The following is a 20706-nucleotide window of genomic DNA, read 5'->3' on the forward strand; positions in this document are numbered from 1 at the left end:
CATTATGTATTTTTTTTTTGCATTCATTTATTTATTTTATGCTTAACCTCTCCTTGAATCCATCAGGATGTCCAGTAATAAATATGTTCTTCGTGGCCGCAACCACAATCCACATTCATATCTACATCCAAAGCCATTCAGGATTTTGTGTGGCTTGTCATTGATTTTTCCAGCTTAAGCTTTCCACATGCACATTTGACTGAAATGAAATGACACTTGTCATTAATTATAGATGAAACACCATGTTTCCATTAAGTTCCTGGAGATTTGGAAGCATTAAGTTCAAGTTACTGTTAAAGAATATTTGTATATTGACCTGTTTAAAATTAGTCCACATTTATTAAATGTTTTAGACCATTGTTGCATCTTAATATTGGAAGTTAAAATTTACGACATTTGTCGTTTTTTGTATTTACAGTTTAATCTGCTCATTACATGCATATGGGATCCTGTAAAGGCTTGCTCATTTCCAACAGAAATTAAATTTTATTTTAAAGTAACACGCAGACATGTTGATGACTTTTATTACCTTTTTTTTTCGCTTTTTTTTGTTCTTTCAATCACTTACATGGTGTTGTCTCATTCTTTAACACACACACACACACACACACGTTGTAAACCTATGGGCGATGAATTGGGTCTGGTCGGTTAGAAGGAGAAAAAAAAAGACCAAGAATAGAAATCGTTTTTGTTTTGTAAAAAAGAAAACATAATTGGGGAAAAGGAGTGGAACTTTAAAAGCATTCTGTTGTATCTTACGCTTATGTACAGACCTGTCCTTTCTACTGTCCATAGCATACCTGGTGGTTTCTGGAGCTCAAGTCTAACAGTGGTGTTTATATTGATCATCCCAAAGATGAAAAGAAGACAGTTTGGGCAGATTAAGGATAAATACATTTTAAGTTGATTTTCTAATACATACAAAGATCTGGAATGGGCCAATCTGGCACCGGGTGGAAAAAGCCCACAGGTAAATACAGCTAGTAAACAACAGATGAATCAGAACTTTGTCCTTCACAGAAAAACAAAATAAATCTTCATCAAACTTAATTACACTGAGGGTAAAAAATTAACAATACAATATGTAATGCCTATAAAACTTGTAGTATCACTGGTGCAACACCCCATTTTGTTCCTACTGTGCCTGTCTGGTTAGACCAGCATTTTCCAGGATCTTGGCTGGGACTTGAACATGAATGACCTCCAAAGCTTCACACACTGGAGGACTTGAAGGCACAGATCACGAGGATATCCCAAATGACTTCCTTAAGAAGTCTGTTCGTTCCATTTGAGGAAACTGGTTGACGCCACCGGTGCCTACGTTGAAATTTTATTTTAGGATTTGCTTTCATTTTTCTATGTAATAGGAAAAACATGTGTAGTAGTGTATATGTACAATTTGTTTTTAATAAATTTGTAATAAATACATGCACCAATTTTTAATGCCTAGGTACTTTTCACCCACCCTGGAGTCCTGTGGCTGCGCGAGTCTTGGTTTTCTCCCACTTTGCAAAACATGCTGGTAGACTGATGTCTCTAAATTGCCCCTAGGCGTTAATGAGTGTGTGAGTGTGAACTCGTGCCCCATCCAAGATGTACCCCCCGCCCAGCATTCCTGGGATAGTCTCTAGATACCACTGTGACCCTGTCTCGAATAAAGCCTCTATTGAAGAAACCAGGATGACTAAATGAACTTAAATAGTTTAGTGGAATATCAAATTTGCACTGATATCACTTAGTCTGTCAGCTGTGTTGCTGTCTCACAGCTCCAGGGAAAATAGTTCGATCTAGAGATTAGGTTACTGTATATATGGAGTTCTGTATGTTCTCTACCCATCCATGTAAGATCTCCCTGGGTTCTCTAGTTTTCTCCCACATCCCATGTATAAGTACAGTATGTGTACAGTGCTCTGTTATGGACTATTCAGAGTGTTATACTGGCCTTGTGTTCATTGTTCCTTGGATAGGCTTCAGATCCAAATAGCACCCTGACTGAGATGAAGCAGAATGAATGAAACACTTAGCTTGTACTGTATGTAGTCGATCAGCCAAGGCAGGTTTTTGCGTCCAATGTCTAGGGTTGTTCGGAAACTGGCTGAATTTGATTTTCCCCTGAACATTCATTTAAACTTCCCAAATAAATCAATTATCCAGGTCGCGTTTCAAGCCTGAGACAAATGTAATACATGAAGTGGTCAACTATTAAATCTGCCAAAGGATTTTATTTGTTTAAAAGTAAAATGGATGAAGAAATGTAAGATGATTTAAAGTAGGAGATTTCAAACATTTCGTCCCTTAAAGGGGGCTTATTATTCAAAACATATTTTTAGGCATTTTTAGACATTCAGATGGGTCTTCTACAAATGTGAGGGGAAAAGATCCTTTTTTTAATTTAAGTATTCCCCTGGGCAATTAGGTCTTCCTTATTGTGACCTCATATAGGAGAATACCCTCTTCCAGCTTCCATGGAGGGGTGTGACACAGAAGTAGCTCATTTGCATAAACACTGAAACATCGCGTTTGGAGGAGGTGAAATGGACTGTCTAAATGCCACCCAGCACCTTTGGGTGAATGGAGGTTTATCCGTTGTGTCTGTCGCTCATACTTGCCATCTCGATGCCCGATTGCATCTAAGCATCTAGGTGTGGAAGACCTTGCTCAAGGGTCCAATTAAGACAGAACAGTAGAATCAGGGTTAGAACTGAGGACCTCCTGATCAGCAGTCCAACGCCTTATCCACTGAGCTGAGTGCAATAAATAGAGTATGAGGTATGAAATCAAAAGGTGTTAGCTGAGGGGTATTTCAGAAGGAGAATTAACAGACACACTTTGGATCTGAGACCTGTGTTATCTTTTCTTTCTTTTTTTTTAATAGTAAAATATGGGGCTTTTAAACAAACAAAAACAAAAAAATCTGTAGACTTGACCAGCACAAATCCAAAACTCAAATTCCTACAATAATCATGTTCATTATTTATATGCTGGCGGAGTGATTTTACAATCCATGACATGCCTTTCCAGGACTGTGCACATTAAGGTCCAAGCTGACATCATCATCATCATTATCACTGTTATTATTTTAACGCTCCCGAGATTTGGATTGAGTTCAGACAGTCAGACAGGTTATTATCGAGTCATAAACTTCTGTGGGGAACGGGACGGCTCACCAAATGTGCTGTGTAAGTGCAGGGCGAACATCTTGAGTTTCTGTACTTAGTTCTTGCACTTAATGGAATCCGGAGTATGAAAATTCCCGCCAGATGCGCGCGCGAGTTCATGAGAACATTTCCATGGCTTTTGTTGAGCGCGCGACTGGGATCGTGCTGCACTTGATGGCGCGTGTGAACAATTTCAAACGCTGTGCCTTCCAGGATTCTGTGCGCGAGCTAAAACTGAGAGCTCACAGCAAAACAATAGACAATGCGTGAAAGGGCAAAACGGCGTCTCTCTCTCTCTCTCTCTCACACACACACACTCTCTCTCACACACACACACAGAGTGAGGGAGGAGGCTTGCACGGCATCAGCGCCTCAGTGCTCGGCTTGTTAAGGCTACACTAGGAAGAGAAGTGGACGAGAGGTCGTTTTGAAGAATGGCTCAGGACGTTTCCAGTCCCACGGCGTCTCTTATTAACGTCCCTCTGCGTTAGACGGTAAGCAAAGTAAGTTAGAAGAGGTGTTAGAACTGCCGTTGTGTGACTGAGACACTGTATGTCTGTGTAAGTCTTGTCTTGTCTAAGAGTTGTGTGTTTAAACGCGCTTGCTCGGGGACCAGGCGATATCGTCAACAGTATCGATATCATGATATGTTTTTCCGATAATAAAAAGGTTTTTTGTGTTGTTTTTTTCACCAGCATGTTATTTATACTTAAACATACTTTTCCTTATCATATATATTAGAGCAAACTTTGCTATCGAATTTAGTTACTGAATATTGTGGAACATTAATGTAATATCAAATTAAATGATTAGACTTTATTACTCCTCTAATATCAGAGTGATTAGTATTGCATCAGGAGCTTTGGTTAACTTTAAGGAATCTAAAGACATATAACAAGTTCAGCTTATCTACATATATCTGTAATATTAAAAAAAAAAATTCTGTTACTTAAACGTCTTATGATTAAACCCAAATGCATGTTTAAATGTCTAACCATGTTAAACTCTTGCATCATGCGCATTTCCATTTTACGATACAGCAGTATGACACGTGATGAATTAGCAGGACACTGTGGTGAATTTATGATGCTGTGAATTACTTTCCCAGTGTGCTTTATATATCATAATCTGACACTTATTGCTGTGAAATCGTGCAACTCCGTTCCCACAAATGATGCCCCCGCACTGGGTCTGTCCGGTGTGACGATGTGATATCAGTATCGCAAATTACGCTCTATCTAGTGAGTCTCCATACATTACTACAACATTAACGCTATTTAGTATAATGTCAGTTTATTTACTAAACATCCTTTGCATGATTGCCATTTCTTAAACACTCACAGACTCGACTCTCCCACTCGTGACGCGCTTGTGTTAACACATCTGGTGTCGTGCGTGTACACTAATTGCTTAATTATGTTCATTTCCTGTGTGTATAGAGACTTTTGGGGACATTCTGTACATTATCTTTCTAAATTGAAAATAACACTGAATCCACAGTTCTATTACTCTGTCTTGCTAAATTAAAAAATGCATTTAATACCTGACACGACACTGGTTTTTTTTTCTTTTTAATATTATGCAAAATATTCTGTCTCATGAAAGCGTCTTAAAGTCTTGAATGTTTTTGCCAAGCCCTAGCCTTCCACACACAGACGCTTGCATTGATCTGGCAGTCGTAATGCTTTATTCTGCATCCGCTGTGTGCCTCATTAATGATGTAGTTATATTTGGCTTCACTAGAAATAAAAATAGCAACAAGCCTTCAAGAGCCTTTATTTAGATTCGTGCGGTTTGGAAATAGCCTTGGCTTCGAGTGTGTTTGTACGCTGTGTTCGTTATTCCTGATGCTCCATGAGGTTAATAGCCGTGAGTCTATTACATTAGGGCTGAAACTCACGCCGTCTGCTCGAGATTTAGAGCACAGGACCAATCTGATTAGACTGAGTGATGCCCGCTGCACACAAACGACGTGCAGCACAGTGCATGCTCTAAATCATGAGGTAGCACAGAGTGTATATTAACACAAGCATATACCACAATACGTTGAGTTTAAATTCACTTTTGCTCTTTCTTATGGAAGTTATGAATATGGAATATGCAATGAGTTTCTTTCCATTATTATTGCTAGAATTGCAGTACGCTTGTCCCAATTATCATTTACACAACATAATAGTTCTTGAATGTAATTGGTCAGGAGTAGGGAGTCAAATTTTGTGCATTTTTCCCTAACTGATAGTTGATGCACATTAAAAAAAAATTACTTTAACATTTCTTTAAACTGTTTTAGTGGCAAAATTACAGCAAATTAGTTAGTTGAGACAAATTAATGACGCCCTATTAGTTTAAACAAACAATACAAAAACAATAAGCCTGTAAAAAAATATGTCTGTCTCTGTCCTCGTTCAAAAACAAGGCAGCAAAAAATACAATGTCTAATACTGTGCAACTTGAATTGCAATTGTGCCCCCTTGTGGTGTACAAGTTCATAAATATTATAGAGCTACGGAGAAATATTACGCAAAACATTATCGGTTAAGACGTGTATTTTTGTTTAAATTTTTATCAGCAGTTAATTGACTTATGATTAATCATTACCATCCTGAGTCAGGAGGTGTTGAAAGATTTTTATTGGCCATTCTGACAGTTTTTATGTTCTATAGTAACAGCTCATTCACAGGAACTGTGAATTCATATAATTACGGTAAAGCATTCTATAAGAATTTATGAAAGGAGTCTCCAGTGTCAGAGGGAAAGTTTTCTGCTATGAGAAAGTCTTTCGAACGAAAAAGCTTTTCTGGTAACAAGCTGCATTTTTTTGTCTCATTAACTTCAAATGAGGTAATGACTATTTACAGCTGCTGTAATGTAATGGATAACAGAAGCACAACATTACATGCAGCAAGGATAAAACGTACCACATGCTGTTCTAAAAAAATGTAAAAAAGCTGACAAATTGCTGCGGTATAAAAGGAATAAAACACTCCAGGAAAGGGTGCAAATAAAAAATGACCGAGCCTTCCTTCACCTCTGGCTGCATCACACCGTCTCGCATTTGATTACTTTCTTATAACAACATACCACATCGTATTTTATTTCTTACGTATTCAACACTCAGCATGTTTTTAGCACGGACACTTTGTGCTAGGATTTTACTGTTCCTGCTCTCAAGATCAAGTTTTTCCCCCATTTAACACAAGGATAGCTGTGTTAATCAGAAGGAAATTCTATAACTCAGTTCACCAGATGAGTGTTGCAATATTTTGTAAGAATTGAAAAAAGTACCTCTGAGGATACACTTACAACATGCACAAGCTGTTTTTTTTCCAAATTAAAGGCATTATATTGTTTTGTGCGTTTGTAAAAGGCTGTGGACTTTTATGAATAAAACTGTTGGAAAAAGCAGAATAATTTTCTTTTAGCGTATTGTGATACAGAAATGCGTAGACATGAACAACACTGATGACCATTAAAGCTGTTTAATGTTTAAGTAATTTTTGAAAGCCAATTTTTTATTAGTTGGATGTGATTTCTATTACATAATCTAAGTCTAATAAAAAAAAAAAACTGAATAAAATGGCAAATTTTTGAAAGTTGAAAGTTTGTGTGAGGATAAAAGGAGACAGAGATAAAGGTGTTTATAGCTGCTTTAACACAAGTGATAATAGGATCAAACTGCCTCTGAGCAACATGGAACTATAAACGGATAAAAAGTATCATGTCATTCTTTAACATTTTAAAATTTTCTCTCCCTCTTTTTATTTGCTTGAAGATATCGATCAGGAAGACCAAAAGACGCCAGATCGCTGCATCCTCACTTCAGCTTTCAGTATAATCTGCCAGACATTTCTTGGTAAGAATCTTTTGTAACATTTACTTAAAATAAATGCATTTATTTCATAGGGTCTGTAATAGGTGAGCTTCATCATCACATTTACATGACTGTAAAAGTTACTATCACTTTACCTTGAAAGTATATTTGCTACACAGTAGACATTCCACTTAACCTTTTGTGTGATTTTGTCAATTAAATATGATGGCAAAAAACAATGTGAACAATAAATCAATGAAATATAATTAAAGTCACAGTTTTATCAATCAAAGTATGTCAAATTACTTTCTTATGAGGGTTTCTTTTAGGGTTAAAGATTTTCCAAAAAACTGAATTAAAGAGCTATACTTAAACAGATTCAAAGAAACTCTAAACAGGTTACATTGATTGTAGTGTAATAAGAAAAAAATTTCAATTTTACATTTAAATACATGGCAAATGTTGTTTAGTAAAATATATTAGTCAGTCTTCACTCCAGAGCTGTCACAGTTGTTGCTCAAGGACCCAACACTGGGCTCAGCTGGTAGCCCTGAGACTTTAAATCGCCACCTCGCAGTCACACACACTCACTTACTGAGCTACTACTGCTGTGTAACATATGAGGTCGGGTGTAACTAGTCATTAACTTTACCCGTGTTTAATATACATATGTACGTATATGATCAATGCTTTTTGCTACCATTTAACATTATTCAGACACACACTACTTTAGGAATTAATTCATCTCTGAATTTAAACCCCGGTCTCCCCTCCCTCTCGCCTCCCTCTCGCCTCCCTCTGCCTCTTCGGCTCTGAAACCGAACCCTCTGGCTGCCTCCCGTCTGACCGCCGCTCCGCACGTTTGATGCTAATTAGGTTCCCCGCGAGTCAAAAACTACACTCAATAAACACTGAAATCAAATAAAATTGTCTCCAAATATTAGCTCCTTAATCTGCCTTCCTGTAGTCGTATGAAGCCGGCTTTTGTGGATTGGAAATAGAAACCTCTGTGCTTGCCAAATCAAGCTGTGTATTAGATCTGGAAGGCGACCTGAGTGGGCTTTACTGCCCTTACTGTTAAGATCCAGCGCTGGCGTCCGAACCCGAGGGATCGAGGTCTGGCACCATGCCCTGGTGCGAGCCTAAAAAAAAAACGCTTTGCACTTTATTAGCACTGAGCTGTGCCTGACCGGCGCTTAGTGCAACTAAAGCAACTGAGGCACGGGGTCTAAAGCTCAGGTTCCTTGGGCAGTTTCACACTGCGAAGATCAAATTCTTCCTTTTTTTTTTCACTCACAGGAAATGATAAGTTTTGATATAAAACAAGAAATACCGGTCTCTCGTCTTATTTTGCATAATATTCTGATGTGGTATATATTCATGTTTTTCGACTGTCAGATTAGTATCAGATTCAGTTTCCACTTGCAATGGATATGTATATACAGGGAGACATGTTTGGACTCAGACAGATTTTTTTTTTTTTTATAAGAAAATGACTGTAGGAGAAGCTAATGGAAATGAATAAACATTTCGTAGGGTTTCTGAGCTGCTTGTGGCACAGTGTTGTATCAGACGATCCAAAAGAACTTGCGATACTTATTAAATAATAATGTACATGACCATAAAAGGCCTCTGTGATTAAATAATTTTTATTTATTGAAATATGTTATTTAAATCCCTAATTTCAACCAGTTGTAAAAGGTACAAATTGGCAAACCATTTCAATCCTGAGCACGTGTCTCCAATCTGCCCAGTGTTTTTTTTTCGGAGGAAACCGGAGAACCCAGAGGAAACTCACATGGACATGAGGATAACAGGCACAGGACAACCTGAGCTCAGGATTAAACAAGGATTCCTATTTCTAAAATCCCCAAAGGCTTGTGTCTATTTAGTATAGATTATTTATTTAAATCATTGAAGCTGGTGCATATCGTTTCCTAAGCTGTGATTAACAATTCCATAAGCTATACTGTGTATTAAAAATATCATTTCAACCTTTCTAATTATTATTAAGATGAATATAAGGTGATGTCTCAGGTCTGTTTTCTAATACCATCCAGGTTTTGCAACTAAGAGGATCAGCACAGCGTTTGATGTTTTTATGGCTAAGAGCACTCTTTATAATTAATTACGCAGCAAGTAACTCCTAAAATATTACCTTTACACTCGCCTCACTTCTGATGACCGTTCAGACTTACTTCACTTCGCGACTTGTTTTAGGGCCATCACTCTTTTGACCTTGTGTACGGTATGGCTCAGTCCTGATCTAATTGTCATTCACTAATCCTCTTCTTCAGGCCAATCCTATTTACTCTGGTAATAACCTGCACCGAGACCTTTGACCTGTGAGAGTCAGAAGTGATGTCATGTTGCTTGGCAGGGTTACGATTACAATAGGAGTAATTTACCAAATCATGCAAACGTTGCTAGTTACAAAGGAGGATTTTAGGAGATGGTTTGTGCTTAAATTTTTTTTAGAGCTATTCTATAAAGAGTGTAAAGTTTCCACTTACTCATACAGTATGTCCTGTAGCAACAACTTGTACAAATAGCCTCTCGCTTTTTCTCGCTTGATGACAACCAATGATTGGTCATAATGACCCAAGACGTCATGCCAACACCATTGCTATAAGTGGAACAAGTCAAGTAGCAGGCAAAAACAAAATTAAGTATAATATAAGTTTTCATTTTTGCCGTCCACACCACGTTTTGCCACGCTCATCAGCACCATTCAGAATATATAAATGCACAAAACAAGTGTGAGTTTATGTGGTGGCTCAGTGATAGGCTCCTCGTCTGGCCCTGGTTCCCAGTGTCCCAGCTAATGCCCCTCACTGAGCCGCCTGGGGGTGCAGGGCACCCTTAGTGCTGCTCGCAAATATGAATACTGGGAACAGCCGAGAGAACAACTTTGTAGATTCATGCAGCTTGAGTGACAGATTGAATGCCCCCTACAGTAGGTAGTGCATTAATGCTTCAGCTGCCTTCGCTAAACATCATCAGCAATGATTAAGGAGGAGCAGGTGTACTAAGTACAAACATGGCTATAAATAGCATAAGCACACTTTGTTCAAACAAAGTATAAGTACATGAAAAGAAAAAATACGTAAAGGCTTAAGCGTACTTAAAGTGGGTAAGACATCTGAGATAGTTGTGTGATAATGACCCTACATACACTGTACTGCACCCAGCATGTGGATGTCTGACTTTGACCAGGCATGGACGTGGGTCGTCCTCAAACTTCTATGATTGTCTAGACTGCCTTTGTATGCTTTAGCAGTACAGTTCACCTTCGTTAAAGCTGAGGAGCCCAAACCTGTTCCAGCATGACGGTGTTCTCTGAAGAATGGAGTGATGTTTGCTGCACAGAGCTGTCATTAAAAGCCCACTGAACACCTTTAGGATGAACTGAAACGCTGGCTGCACCCCAGGCCTCCACAGCCAGCATCAGTGCCTGACCTTACTAATGCTCTTGTGGTTGAATGAGCTTAAATCCCAGAGCAACGTTCCAAATAGGATTTCAAATTAGAATGGGATGTTCAACAAGAACATATGGGGGTCATTAGTTAAAAAAAAAAAAAAAGTAATAATAATTTTAGTTTATGTTTGCTAAAATATAGGGAGGACAAACCAGTAATGCCAGTGGTGTATCATGGACAGTTAATGCTGTCAATTTGTTTACCTGCATCATTCTCATTGTGGCGCCGAGATATAATTCACTGCTTGACCCTAATGGTTTAAGGGTTAAGCTCGCATTTTAGCTTTCGACATAAATTTGAATTTAGTCGTCATTTGCTCACATTCTCTTAAATGAGTATCTTAAACCTTAAACTTTCAGGAAAGTGTGTAAATTCATACAGAGAGTGCATGGGGGGCGGGGAGGACTGAGGGGTATGGTGGGTGTATGTGCGTGTATATGTGTGTTTATGTGTCTATCTGTGTGTGTGAGTGTGAGGAAGAGAGGCTACAGCCCAGAGCTGCATTTATGGCTGTGCTCGCAGTAGGGAGTCTTTAGCACTGTTTATTCAGCCTTAACATGAAAAAGAGGCTTCTCAGTGCGAAGAGGTCCGAATTTTACCTGGAAGGAAACAGTAATCCAGTAATCCAGTAAAATCCAAGGTTTATCCTTTATAATTAGGTCGCCGAGTCAAAAGATGTGGTGAAGTCTGAAGTGGTCAGATGTTGTAGGAACATCTCTCTGGTCTGATTGAAGGCCTCCTTAAGACCATTATTTTGATTAATATACACATTATTATTTAAGTAACATTAAATATCTAAATGTAATAACAAGCTCAGGTCAGGAATAGACATACAAAAGCACAAGTAAAGTTTTTTTTTCATGAGCCGTTGGGAGATCGAAGCAGCAGGGTAAAATCAGTGCAAGCTTCAGGAGCAGATCTAATTTCGAGTTTTCATCTAAAAAGATGATGATAATGGCAACTTTAAAATGCATAATCTCTTTTTAAATCGGGTTGTACAGAACACATTTTAATTAGTGCTGTAACTGTTTAGCAGACCGGCTAAAGTTTCCAAGGAACTAGACTAGACATTTTTTTAACAGCCTGAAACCATTTAACATAAAAAGAAAGTTCCACAGTGCTTCCCATGAATTTATTTTAACAAAATCAGACTGTTAATATATTAGGATAATTATTTAAATGTGTACAATCGTACTGTATTCTGGAGCAATTCTTTTTACAAGTTAGTTTTTTCTTTGTTTGTTTTATTTTTTATGTATTTTTTAAAGGTTTTAAAATCACAATATTGGTAATCCCCCAAATGCTTTGTTTGGTAATGCTTCGGCTGAAATAAGCCTTAGATAATGCTTTTTTCTTAAATATATATAAAACTCTTGACTTCACTCCTTTTCCACATACAGTACTCCATTTTAATGTTTATGTAAATGAGCTGCTTCGTAGCCACGCTAGTCTGAGTACATCAGAGCTGAGCACCAAATCAGCGGAGGGAATCTTCTTATATGATGTCACAACATGGTAAAAAATCTAATTGGCTAGTTTAAGCTCTGGCCAGTACAAAAATGGAAAAAGGACGAAAAGCAGGGAAAGGGTTTTTTCTTGCATTATTTTTGTATTTTTTACATACTGGAGACCAATCTGAACGGCTAAACATGACTAAAAAGTGAGTTATGCATAATAGGTCCCCTTTTTAAAGCGCCTTTTGAATTAAATCCATTAAATCGAATCGAATTGTTTAATATTTATAAACGGCATTATAAACGGCATTTTAAGTGAAATCCACTTGTCCTGCTCTTGTTTGTCTCTCTTCCTGCTTGTTTGTGACAGCGACAGCTGTGAGGAAGAACCTAAAAATTCCTACTAAAGGAATAATGTTCAGTATACATCAGAACAGTGAAGCACTAAGCAATACCACTGTAGCCATTAAAGCAATACACTGGCATCTTTCAATCAAATCTGGAGGCAGTCTGTTTGTAGCATATGGGTGATAACCACAAACAGGAAATTTGACACATTTTTTTCTCTGTACTGAGAAAAGAACAAATATCGATCCACATCTGTTGCCTCAAATCTCACGCAATGGATGTATGAGGGCAGTCGTTAATAAATGTTTAAACATACAGTGTTGTATTTTGTATAATGACATATACAGCAGATGGAGTCTTATATAGTACCAAAGCTGGTCTTATGAAGTTTTATGCAACTTTCCATAAGATGGCTGGAGCCATCCTGGGGGAAAAAAAAAAAAAAAAACTAATTTATCCAGTTGTGATGAGAAGCACACTGCAGCAGTATGTTTGTATTGCAAAAAAAAAAAAGAAGAAAACTCGTGTTTTTTTTTTTCTTGGTACAGTGAAACATGTCATGATAATTGTGAGTGTGCTACAGATGTGCTGGAGATTAAGCTTGAAAATGCTGGAGGATTACTGTAGATTCTTACAATATGAGTGTTATAGCCGAGTTATATATAAGTCGGGCAATAAATCTGTAGGAGGCATAACAGGAGGCTCCACGAGTGAGGAAACCCTTTTAAATTCTCTGTAAAAGTAATAAAGGAAAATCTATAGCTTTTCTGTATGTGACTATTTTATGCATTAAACAAATACATCACTGCATATTTGTATAGTTAAAGGTTTTTAAAAGGGAAATCCTAGAATTCCTCAAGAAGACAAATCCAACAAAAATATGTGTAACAATATATTTATTACTGTATGTTAGTGTTTAGTGTAATTACTGTATTTTATTAGTGTTTTTAACACATTAATATAATACATTAATAATTTTTACTCAGTGTCTCTCTATATAATATTACAAGAGAGGCGTTCGAGTCAAAATAGGACTTTTGATTCTCAGTATGCCAAAACCATGATCAGATAGCCCGCTTTGCATCTGAAATGCTGGCCTCCCAGGCACTCCCATATACTTTGGCCAGTGAGGAACTTAATGCCCCAAATGTGGAAATGGCTTGGAGTGAGATCAGGACTGTTCAGGGATGAGGCAGTAACTTCCAGTCTGGTTCTTGTAATGTGCAAGTGGTATTGGTGAATGATTGTGTGTATCGTTCCCACAGACAGGTATGTCTTTTCGATTTGCAAGGATTGGATGTTTCACTCCCTGAATGTTCATGGTAACTGCAGTGGGCCACCTCATAGATGTACAGCCTAGTGATCGGAAGTTTAAATCATTTTAGCAACTCGGTTCTTTGAATTTCGTTCATCAAAATAAACAAGTCTTTTTTGAGACAATTTGGTTAATTTTGTTCTTTTGATCAGAAATTAAATAAAATGTAAAATTTTTAATAAACATCCCCAACACATCTACATACACAAATTTTGGCTATAGTTTCAGTAATGAAAATATAACAATGCAGCTATGGACATATTATAATAAACAGAATGAGTAGCTCACCTCTCATATCTACTATTCCGAGTCGTTTGTTCTTTTGAATCTATTGCACCGCATAGTGTCTATGGGAGTCACGTGACAAAAGAACGAATGATTCGAACCAAAAGACTTAAAGGTAACTACTCATTTCTGTTTCCTGTACATAACCTACGGTGGTTTTGTGATGCTTTGCGCATGCGCGCCCAGTAGATCACTGTCCGAGACTCGTTCTTCTGTCACGTTAAAGACTCGTTCCAAAAGAATGAATCGTCCATGAACGACCCATCACTAGGACAGCCTTCTTTTCATTGTGGTTAAGAATCTTATCATAGTACTGTGCTTGAAGACTTCTGTAAATGTCAATCAGTTTTCATTCATGTGAAATTACATCACTAATCCCGGTTTGACTCGAACGCCCTTCACATTAGCTCCTTTTTTTTGGTTGGTAATCTTTGTCAGATGGTGATGTTCATGTAAATCAGCTCTTAATGGACTTGTCTTAGTGGGTGTTAAAGTGCTGCTGCTGTTGCTGTAAGTTTAATAACTCGGCTTTATCAGTGCTTTCTTGTCGTATGGCCTAATCCTGACATCTGTTTCAGTTCCAGAGAAGAGACCGAGACAGACAGAGACCAACGAGGGCACATTAGTGGAAATTTAATTGGAAAGAGCCAGTAAATTTTAGCTTTATTCTAAACACACGGAAAAGTCACCGGCTCGGGTCAGCGTGACCGTGTGTTCCATCATGAGCTCAGTCTCTTGTGTTAGAGAAAAGCTTTTTTTGTGTGCCGCACTAATAAAAGGTTATACAGCAGTTAAACCGTGTTGTATTATGCCGAGCTAATTAGATATGCAGGTGTTCTTTATTTAATTTTGGAAAATGTGTAAATAATGTGGAATTTCTGAAGGCTGTGAGAATGTAATTACACTTTTTCCCGCCTTCCAAATTAAGACCAGATGTTTTTCATCTTTGTTGAGCATTGCTTTGTCATTCGCCACTTATAGTGGAAAACACTCGCACTATGCCTAATTAGTCAGTGAGGCCTAGCATGAAGCTGCCATGCAGCATTTACTGTATAATGAATCAAAGTAACAAAAAAAAGTATGATTTATGACTGAGGACAGACATGTCCTCACCAGCGGAGTCATTTTATTTAGTCATGTCTCACTGATGTCCCGTCATGCCAACCTTGCATGCGTTCTGCTCTTGAGAAAGTGTGTAGTTTTCTTACCAGATTACATTAGGTATAGTGAACTTCCATCCATCCATCCATCCATCTAGGAACCTCTGTAGTCTAGGTAGGGATCGTGGAGGCCAATGGTGATTATTGTATTTATTCTCATTTTTACATCCGTGTTGACCGTGGTAGGCGGTCAACATGCACTCAATAGGGGCAATCTGGGAATTCCAGTAAGACTAATCTGCATGTCTTTGGACTGTGGGAGGAAACCGACATACCCAAAAGAAACCCACCCAGCGTGTAAGCCACCATGTCGCCAGAAGTGAATTAATAAACTTATAAAGTAAAGTTACTCATAAACATGCAAAAACACAGCTTCTGTCTTGTGCATATCGATAAATATCTGTCTAATTGTCTGGAGATTTAACAGTCTTTGTCTCTTACGTGTCTCTAATGTGCACAGCCATCCAGGAGAGTATAATTCAGCATGTGATTATATAAGATAGACAATTTCTCTCTGCAGTCCTCTGTAAGTTCTGTGTAATGGAACTGTTGTGAACTGGACCAGCAGAACGTATGTTTGGTCCAGAGTCAGGGTGTAAAGTTGGTCTTTATGTTGAGTAAACCTAATGATTTGTAAAATGTTGTTTTATATATAGTTTAATAGTTGGCAGCACGATGGTGTAGTGGTTAGCACTGTAACCTCACACCTTCAGGGTCGTGGGTTCAATTCCTGCCCCCGGTCTGTATGTGTGTGTGGCGTTTGCACGCTCTCCCCGTGCTTGGTGGTTTTCCTCCAGGTACTCCAGGTTCCTCTAACAGTCCGAGGACATGCAATTTCTGTCCATTTTCAAACTCTTAAGTGATTAAAAATGATTCCGCCTTCTCTTTAAGCAAGAAACGAGTTTATAATTTTTTTTTAACCAGCGTGTAAAAATAGTGTGTAAAGTGATAATAGATTAGAAGACTTTGTCTGGTTTTACAAGCGCCAGCTGATCAGAAACAAGATCAGATTTACTGTAGATGAAGCAACAGAATCCTGTATTGTGCACAGTAGTGTTGAAAGAATTGATTTGATTAACTGTAAAATTTGCTTGCATTGGAATGCCATGGATAATATAGCAAATATAACGCTACATTAAAATATCAGTCAAGTTTGTGACCTAGCTAATAATCTTGATTTGATGTACAGGACAGCGTTTTGCTCTCTGTAATAGTAAATGCATATTTGCACTTCCTCTTCCTGTATCTCAATAATACCTTAGCAAGGTGGTCATGCACACACGTACACACATAAACAAAACTTTATTCATGTAGTAGTGAACTAAAGTTTCAGCAAACGGCATTTGTAGCTAGTTTCTTTAAGTTGCACCTGCTAAGGGCCAGTTTTACATTATAAAACGATGCTACTTGCTACAAGCATTACATTCTCAGCTAGCATGTGCTATAAGAAGGACGCGATGGCTTCATGTCTCTCCGAGGACGCACACGTGGTCCCAGACCGGTACTGGTGAGTGAAGTGAGGGAGTAAATTGAACCCTCAGCGTATATAGTTCCTGTACCATAACTAAACTCTCGAAACAGTTTTCATTTTCTTCTAAATGCCTCTTTCTGAAGCTCTAATCCTGCAGTTAGTTCAGTGTGCCAACTCATACTGGTGCAGAATTTAGAGCGTGCGTCCATTTTTAGAAAAAGCATAGCCACTTCATAGCGATGGTTAACTGTGGTTAATTCAGCAAACAGTCGTCAGTGTGCTCAAGCATGCTGCATCCATTTTTCCCCCAAAAGCCCACGAGTGTGTTTATGAGCTGAATGTGTATGAGATTACACCTCCCTCGTGTAGCTGTGTAAATAAACCACGCTGCAAGAAATAAAACTTAATCGACCCTAGAATGCTGATATGCCAAGGAATAGGATGTAATCAGGAAGTGTGGCGTTTGATAAGCTCATTGTAGGTGTATTGGATCAGATTTGTTTAAAGAAAGTGCTTTTTGAATGACACGATTTGTTTTTTTTTGTATTCTTTTCCCTCCCATGTGGCTCATCTGATGTACATGATGTACGTGAGGATTTTTTTATCATACTCAGAAAAATGCAGATGGTAGATTCGCTTAGTTCGTGGAGCTTCTCTCACAGCTTTGCACTTGATGTATATTAAGTCTACATACATGACACCTTTTTTTGGGGGGGGGGATTTTTTTCTCATGGCTCCTGAGAAGAGTTCGCAGATTCTAAAGAAGGCGAATCAACAACTATTTGTCACGAAAGGTCCAAGATAGAGCCTTCCTGCATGTAGAATGGTTGTTGTTGCTTTATCTGCTGTCAGTCACATCAACACTGACTAATCGTAAATGTGTGCATTGTAAAAGCTTGTACAGTAAATGAAAGGGGGCGAGTGAGCGCCTTCCACCCAGTGTGTTCAGCTGCTCTGTATCATAACAGAAAGAGTTTGATTTTGAAGGTATTGGAAAGATTTCATCCTTCCCAAATATGGAAAAATAAGTTACGATACATGTAAGCTAAAATTCCAGCACATTTGTTCGACTTATGCGTCAAGCTCACAATTTCTGATGCTACTTCATCTCTACCTAAACCTTAGGAGAAACCTAAAAGTTAACTAACAGCCACATGTTAAACCTTTATCATGGAGATACACATTCCCAGATCAGAACACTTTTGAGCTTATTAACAGATTGTGAAGCACATGCTTCTGAGGTTTTTTTTTTTTTTTTCCACTAAATGACAGCATGCGAGGTGTGAATTACGCTTATGGCAGTGGTTGCTTTTCACACAGTGGCAGGAATTCACACACAGCCTGAATACGTGCATACTTTTACTTGTGATAATATAAACTATAACATTTCAAGTATACACTGAAAATCTGGAATCCTCAAAGCCCTAAAAAATAATATGTAGAAATTCTCTACTGTTTTATCCAAGATTTATTCTGCCATGGTGCGCTTGGAGTCTTTTTGCTGTTTGCTCTTTCGCTTTGCTGTTTCTCTTTTCCACTGAAACTTATGTGGCTCTAAATTGAGAGAGGAATACCATTGTGCAAAATGCGTGTTTGGTCTAAAACATCATAAGCATGCCTTTTTTATAAAGACTGTGTTATAAAATAGTAGCATAGGTCTGTTTGAAACTATATACAGTATATATATAGTATATGGGTCAAATGCGTATTAACATCCTATCCGCTCCTAACAATTAAGTCAGCCTTCCAACTTTGCGCAAAACTTTCTACCTGCTCTTTTGTAAAAGAGTTACAAACTTAGTGCGAAGAAAGAAAGTAATTTATAATCGACATAATATCTTTTACATTTTGTTGTGTTACAGCTTGAAACTGAAATGGACTTTATAGCCTTCTAGTCTTTATGGAGGAATGACAATAAAACCTTAAAAAACAGTTGCGGTTACAAAGGTATTTGCCCTAATTGCTGTAAACCTCTGAATTAGTTCTGGTGCAACAAGCTGCAATCAGAAGTCATATAATTAGTCAAGTTTACCTGTGTGTAATGAAAAAGGCCTATGGTTTGAATACACGCCGATAAAATCAATTGCTTGATATTGTGTATCTATCAAGCCATGGATTCTGGTATCTTGCAGCAGATCCTATTAGTCCTTTAAGTTTCAAGGTGGGGCGATCTTGAATCAGACTTGTTAGATTTGATCAATTTTAAACTCTTTGTCATGTTCCTCAAACCATTTCTAAATTATTTTGTAGTAGGCGCCCCCAAATCTATTATTACAAATGATAAAGACTATGGCAAGGATTTAACTCTTACTGAAAGTCAGTGACCATGTTAGGATGAGATTAGCTAAAGAAGCAACCAAGGGGTGAAGGAAAGCACTTACAGTAACATGAAGCTCTCAGGGTATGTTAATAATGTATATTGCTGTTTCCCCTACTTCAATATTCTTAGTTATTTTTATGTAGATTTGCAAAGTATAATCCTGATCAAGTAAAGTTCAGTCTAGTTCGCAACACTACAAAATGTGGAACAGTTCAGAGTTAAATAATTATGAGTATAAAAGAAGCTAGAAATGGGTCAGTTTATTATTTTACAACTAGATGAGTTCAGCGTGTGATGATTTGGCGCACAGTGTGTGTGTGTGTGTGTGTGTGTGTGTGTCTGAAACTAAAAGTTGTTTTATTTGTTTATAAGATTTATTATCTGTAAACTCTATTGGAAAAACTTTTTAACAAAACTGTGAGAAGAAAACATGACTGAGTACATTTAGAGTGAGTATATGTGAAAATGTACATTTTAAACTATTTGTATGAACAAGAAGATGAAATTAGTTATGGTTTGATATACAGAGCAGTAATCAAATTATTTCTAATTTAAAATTCCTACATTTTAAAACGAGTTGTTCTCATTTAACCTACTATGCTCTCCTTGACTCCTCACTGCTCGAGACATACCACAATATTTTACATTATTCTACAAAACAGCGTCTGAATCCATAGCGTACATGTGTGAATATGCTAATGAATCTCTCTATTCTGTTTCAGCCACACCCCGTCATACTTAACCACACTTGGCTGTCCTGTTTAATGGCATCTCATCTGTTGCCCTGGTAACGGAGGAGATGAGAGGGAAGGTGTGAAAACGGTTGAGACAGAAGCCGCTGTTGCTCACTCTTAACGCGCCCGAGATGCGATCGTCTCTCACGGTTCGGTTTCAGACCACCGACCGAAAAAACATTCGTCAGGCGCCAAGTGTTAAAACTTCCAAATATAACCCACTGTTTTCATCTGACATTTTCAATTACATTCAGAGCGCAGTAAATTCCTGCAGCTCCTGCTGACTCTCAGAACAGTAATTACTGTGGAACAATGGAGCGTCTGCAGGACTCAGTGTGTGGGATGTTGCTGGTTTTTTAGTTGAGGTTGAACGAGTTGAGTGGAAAATGACATATTACATTGTAGGCACTCTTGGCTTGAGCCGCTGATTATGCAAGTATTGCTCATTGTTGGACGAACTTGCCGTCCTCATTGAAGGCTGCTATTGTAAACCATGGTTTGGTTTTCACACCGCGTAGGAGGTTGAGGAACCGTAAACTTTCACGCACAAAGCCCATCTCTTCATTTTGCTTTGATAAGGAAGTTCAGTTTGTCTTTCTGCTCCTTAGTTAATAAGTCTTTTGGAGTTGTTCCATTCACAGTTCTGGCCTGAGCTAAAGCAAGGTGATGTACCTGGTTATTATACAAAATCACAGTGTATGATAAGCTACTGTACATGCATTGTCTATAAGGTCATACCTATAGAGGCTGTGAATTTATGATCTAAATATGGCTTACGTAAGGAAAGGCAGATTTCTTATTAGGTGTTGGACACATTACACCCATGCATGAGTCAATGTTCTGGAGAGGAACGGGCAGACTACCTGAACATAGTTTACTCTGCTGCATGATTTTTTGAGTAGAAGAGGTCAAAGCGTGGTCCGAAGTAAGTGCTTACTGCCAAGGGGGAGATTAAGAGACAATTAAAAAAATGAAAACTAAAAAGGCCATTATGCTTCATATGGCTAGAAATAAGAATAGCCATCTAATCAGAGTCTAGCATTTTGCCAATGTAGGTCACGGTTTTCTCATAATTGTCATTGGTTTTGCTTTTCTTTTGACTTTTCTGTTCTTTTGTCCTTTTCTGATGATATTCCTGATTAGTTCCTGCGTTTGTGTTTTGTGTGTATAC

General features: G+C 38.0%; 1 protein-coding gene across 3 annotated transcripts in view; it reads left to right on the forward strand.

Annotated features, from left to right (window-relative positions):
- The first annotated feature begins 3517 nt into the window (after positions 1 to 3517).
- LOC128543449 (myocyte-specific enhancer factor 2A-like) overlaps positions 3518 to 20706 on the forward strand; it is a 34774-nt gene continuing 17585 nt past the window's right edge. For 2 of the 3 annotated variants that reach the window (XM_053513878.1, XM_053513880.1), the window contains exons 1-2: positions 3518 to 3652; positions 6931 to 7011. The gene's annotated coding sequence lies outside the window, so the exon portion shown is untranslated. Of the gene's footprint in view, positions 3662 to 6930; positions 7012 to 20706 lie in introns of all 3 variants that reach the window. The other variant, XM_053513879.1, reaches the window with a different exon arrangement.

Source organism: Clarias gariepinus, chromosome 15 (genome assembly GCF_024256425.1).
Source record: "Clarias gariepinus isolate MV-2021 ecotype Netherlands chromosome 15, CGAR_prim_01v2, whole genome shotgun sequence".
In the NCBI taxonomy this organism is placed as follows: Eukaryota; Metazoa; Chordata; class Actinopteri; order Siluriformes; family Clariidae; genus Clarias; species Clarias gariepinus.